Source organism: Lactuca sativa, chromosome 7 (assembly GCF_002870075.4).
Source record: "Lactuca sativa cultivar Salinas chromosome 7, Lsat_Salinas_v11, whole genome shotgun sequence".
Lineage (NCBI taxonomy): Eukaryota > Viridiplantae > Streptophyta > Magnoliopsida > Asterales > Asteraceae > Lactuca > Lactuca sativa.
The window spans coordinates 164,781,659-164,787,045 of record NC_056629.2 but is presented as its reverse complement, the minus strand read 5'-3'; positions in this window follow the sequence as shown (position 1 = coordinate 164,787,045).

Sequence of the window (5,387 nt, the reverse complement as noted above, 5' to 3'; positions counted from 1 at the left end):
CAATGGTGGCACTCTGCCTCCTTTGGGTTTGGGTTGGGCTTAGCAGGGTCAACATTGGTCCCACTAGAAGAGGAACCATCTTGGGACTTTCCCTTGCGGTAGTTCTTTGAAGAATCCGTCCTCTTCTTGCCCCTTCCCCGCCCAATAGCCAAAACAGGAGCAGCGGGTGGATTGGGAGTTAGTGCAACAGACTTGTCCTTGAGGTTGCTCTCAGCAGTCCTTAGGAGCCCTTGGAGTTTGTTTAGGGTGACCTCTTCCTTGTTCATGTGGTAGGTCATCCTAAATTGGTTGTAGCACGAGGGCAAGGAGTGAAGAACAATGTCGACAGCCAAATCTTCCCCAAAGTTGACATTCAACTTGCGAAGACGATCAACGTACCTTTGCATCTTTTGCAAGTGCACGGTTAGAGACTCTCCACTTCCCATTTTAGCAGTGATCATATTCGTTATGATCTTATAAGGCTCTTGCCTCGAGCTTTGGTGGTATCTCTCCATCAAGTCTAGATGCATCTCATAAGGATACATGTCCGCATAGGACTTCTGGAATTTGGAGTTCATCGTGGCTAGCATGATGCAATGGACTTTCGTTGCATCACGCTCATGGGTCTCAAAGACAGCCATTTCTTCGGGAATAGCAGTTTCTGGATTGATCTTCTGGAGCTTCTCATCGATAACATACTCTTTGTCCTCGTAACGCGCAATCATGCGAATGTATCTTATCCATTCGCTAAAGTTCGATCCATCAAAAGTCACTTTTTGACAAAGGCTCATTAGCGTGAATGAGCTAGCAGCAGCGTTGTTCGCGTTAAACATCTACAAACAGAAAGGAACAAAGTTTGATTAGATTTAAGTCCCTAATTAAAACCCAAAATGAAAAATTAGGGCTAGGACCCAACAACATTATTTACACATTAGAAAAGGGATGCCGTGATCCAACATGCAAACAATTTGGAGGTAAGTGAATGACAATTCACTAATCCTTCACCATGAAAAACACAAGCTTAAGTTTTAAATGTATTTAGAATTCCTAGATTTTTTTGAGATTCATTGAACTTTTCAATGGCATGTTTAAATCTCGATATGCCCCTCTAGTTTGTGACTGCGATACCGAGGATCACAAAGCGGGTGTGAATAACCATGCAAATCTACATGGTGCCTTCATTGTTACAGTCATCTATTCGATGTGCCGGTAAACCACACACGCTCCATTGAACTATGACAAACAATGAATCACCCTTTGCCACCTTTGCATAGAACCAATTAGTGTGTCGGTTAACCACACACGCTCCACTAACATCTTAACAAGGGTGAAAAGTGTAATTTCATGGGATTGCATCAATTCACTTTTCCTAAAGTAACTAAGATTGGGAATTTTTTGAAATACATTTAGTTACTTTATATAGATACATTATACTTATTAATGAGTAGATGATTTCCCTATCCTACCCGTTCGGCTAACGACCCTCCACCAATCAAGCAAGCAGTGGGTGTGAGTGTACACCCATTAAGTGCCATTTTATAGGCAGCGACCTTATACCCACCTTATAAACTAGCTTTGTGAATGAGGCCTACTAACGGTAAGACTAGCACTTTTAAATCATACATATATATATATATATATATATATATATATATATATATATATATATATATATATATATATATATATATTAAGCTTGTAATAATATAATAGTATAGTTTTGAATTTTAAACTTGTAAACTTCTAGGGTTTGAAATTTAAATTATTCAAATTAAACTTTTAATCACAAAACTTGAGGACAAGTTTTAAACTTTTCAAAACATAAGGATCAAATAGCAAATAATACAAATCAACTAATTAGATTATTTAAATTTGATCTAATCAATATTACTTGCAAGACAATTTACCAATTTAATTCAAATAATCAATTATTATCATATAAGGAAATTATTATTCAATTAAATGGTAATTATCTTTTGTTTGGTCAAGAATATACTCCAATATATCATAAAATTCGGATTTTAATGACGCAAGACAATTATGGCAAGTATCCTCAAGCAAAACAGTTGGAAATCCCGAAATCTACTCTTTCTGGCGCTAGAACTCACCGAGTTCCTCTGTGAACTCGCCGAGTTGGAGCTACTCGCCGAGTCCACATTGGAACTCGCCAAGTTCACCAGTCAGAATCACAAAAATCAAAATTTTCAAGCAACAAGAAGTAAGCCAAAGCATCAATTCAATAGAAATCAATCAAAGCTCTGATACCACTAATGGGTTTGAGCCATAAGAATTTTCCTATGTGCAAATGCAAACCCTAATGCTTGGATCTAGGTTTCTCTAATTGAACATGCAATGTATCCAAGGCTTACAATTCTAGATCTAGTGTAAACAATTGAATCATATCATATGAAATCAGATCTAAAAGAATACATTGAGTTGCTTGCTTGAAACTTCTTGTTCTTGGAGCTTAGAGTCATAATTGTCACTCCTCTAATGGCTTACAAACACCAACTAGCAAGAGGATGATCTTGAGAGAGAGAAAGGAGGTGAGAAATCGGCTCTAGGGTTTATTCCTTGCAAGAGTATGGCCGATTTTCCTCACCCAAGGGGTCTATTTATACTATGAGATACTAGGGTTACACCCTGAACCCCAATTGAATAACTTAGGCCCTAAGCAATCCAAAGATCCTCCTAGATATGAGGCTTGGACGATTTTAAAGTATCCTAACCCTGAAATCCGTCCACCTAATATCCATAAGGATACATAGCCCAAAACACAACTATCACACATTTGACAGTTTATGCCCCTTTATTCAATTAACCTCTTTAAGTCACCAAATTAATTCCCAATTAATATATGACTTATATCAATCAAATAATATTATTATTACTTTAATATATTACTGTCATAATATATTAACAATAATATCTCTTCTCTCTTTACAAATCATCATGTCAAGTTGCTATGGTGAAGGCAACCCAAAAGGACCATGCACAACCGGGTCAAGTACTTACCAAATATAGTTACAGCCTTAGACACTAATCCAACAGTATATATGTATACCAAGTATGTACACAACATCGCCCATTTCCCTCGTAGAGAAACATTTTCCAAGCCAATCTATCACACTTTTTAATGTTAGGATATTGTTTGTAGTATGTCATCGACATATAATAAAAAGGAACACTACATCGCTCCCTCTAGCTCTAACATATACACATTTTTCATCTTCATTTCTCAAGAATCCAAACTCTTTGATCTTTCCATTACAATAGATATTCCATCTGTGAGATGCTTGTTTGAGTCTATAAATGGACCTCCCAAGTTTACACACTCTATTCGGATATTTGGAATGTACAAAACCATCAGGTTGTGCCATATACATATCATATGTTTGTTTTTCGTTAAGGAAAGAGGTCTTTACATCTATTTTACATATTTTATAATCACAAAATGTTGCTATGGATAGTAGTATCCTAATAGATTTGATCATTTCTACTTGTGAAAAATTATCTTCATAATCAATTACTCGAGACTGAGTGTAGCCTTTCGTAACAGGTTGAGCTTTGAATGTGTGTAAGTTAGCATCCATGTCAATCTTTTCCTCGAAGACCCATATACACCCAATGGTTTTAAGTCCAGGTGTAAGATCAACCTAATTCCAAACTTGATTATCGTACATGGACTGAATCTTCCTCTCCATTACCTCTTTCCATTTAGCAACCTCTAGGTCTTCCATGTCTTCCTGATAGCTACAGGGCTTATCATTTCAAAGCAGATTGTCATCTTCCTTGGTGATATGGAAACCATAACAACTCAGGTTAACGATGATCTCTATCATATATACGAAGAGACAGTAGAGGGATGTAAGATTTCGAAATAGGTATCTCAACCTCTTGTTAACAGCTGGTGCCAACTTTAGGTACTTCATTGGTTGAATAATCTCATTAAGATCAATATGGCTCTGAAAAGCTCCTTGATATATTGTCTACCTTTTTTAGGAGACTGCCATTCGAGAAATAAACACTTTATTCTCTTAAGGTATGTAAAACAAATATCCAAAGGAATCTTTCGGATAACCAATAAAGTAAAACCTTTTAGGTATGGGTTCTAGTTTATCGAGTGCTTCACGATTAACCAAAGCCTCATAACCCCAGACTTTGATTCATGCCAGATAAGGACAAGTCCCTTTCCACATTGCAAAAGGTATTTTCATTACCTTCTTAGTTGGTACAAGGTTTAGGAAAAAGGAAATAGCTTGTAAGGCATAACCCCAGACATTGTTCAGAAGTGTAGGAACCCATGGAAATGACATTATGGAATTAAGAACAATCTGCATGAATCTAAAAACAATAGAAAGAACAGAAGATATAAGTAATTTTGTTTAGCTCAATAGATATATGGAAGGTAATCTTAAGTTTATAAAATATGAAGTGTAAGAACTCTCTCTTTCTAACACTTAAGACTACAACACTATTTATAGTAGTGCCCTCAACAGACGAAAAATATATAGTGTGACTAAGGCATAAAGTATAACCTCAATGTTCACACTAAAATAGATAGATATATCTAAATAAGACAAACTTAGATATAGAGAACTATCCATAACCTTCTATACAAAAGTTGGGTCTTCTACATGGATTTCAATAGAGAAGCTTGCCAATCACCTTCTCTATTGGCTTCTCAACACCTTCTCAATTTCCTTCTCAACACCTTCTCAACACCTTCTATATCACCTTCTCAATCATAAATGTCACATCATCATATTCAATATTTCTTAATTCAACATTCTCCCCTAAATGTTGGATCTGATGTGGAACATGCTTTTCTCCCGTGTCATTCGTTGGATATTAGCAACAGAAGTCTTAAATTTTTTTTAACATGATAACATTTACAACCCACCAAAGATATTCTTTCAAGTATTGGAAAGTAAAAAACATAACCATAGAATGAAGAAGTAACAACAACCTTTGTAGAACTTTGGGTCCTCTGGGGGAGGCTTGGATGTTGAAGAAGATGGATGCACTTTAAGACACCAACAATGCATCAAATTAATGAGAATGCTAGTTCTATGTAAGCTCTTAGTCTTCGATACAAATACCCAAGTATTTGATCCAAGAGAGTAAAGATAATGCAAGTAACTTCTACTAACTCAAAGCAAGAGAAGAGATGGAGATAGTGGAGACAGTTCACGGTTTTTCTTCATAGGAATGAATATATACTAGCCTTAGTATCCATACTTTTGATTAAACAATTTTCAAGACCATACTCCATACTTTTGATTAAACAATTTGTATGGCCATTCTCCATACATTTTTATTAACCAATGTGTAAGGCCATGCTCCATACTTTTGATTAAACAATTTGTAAGGCCATGCTCCATACTTTTCATTAAACAATTTTTAAG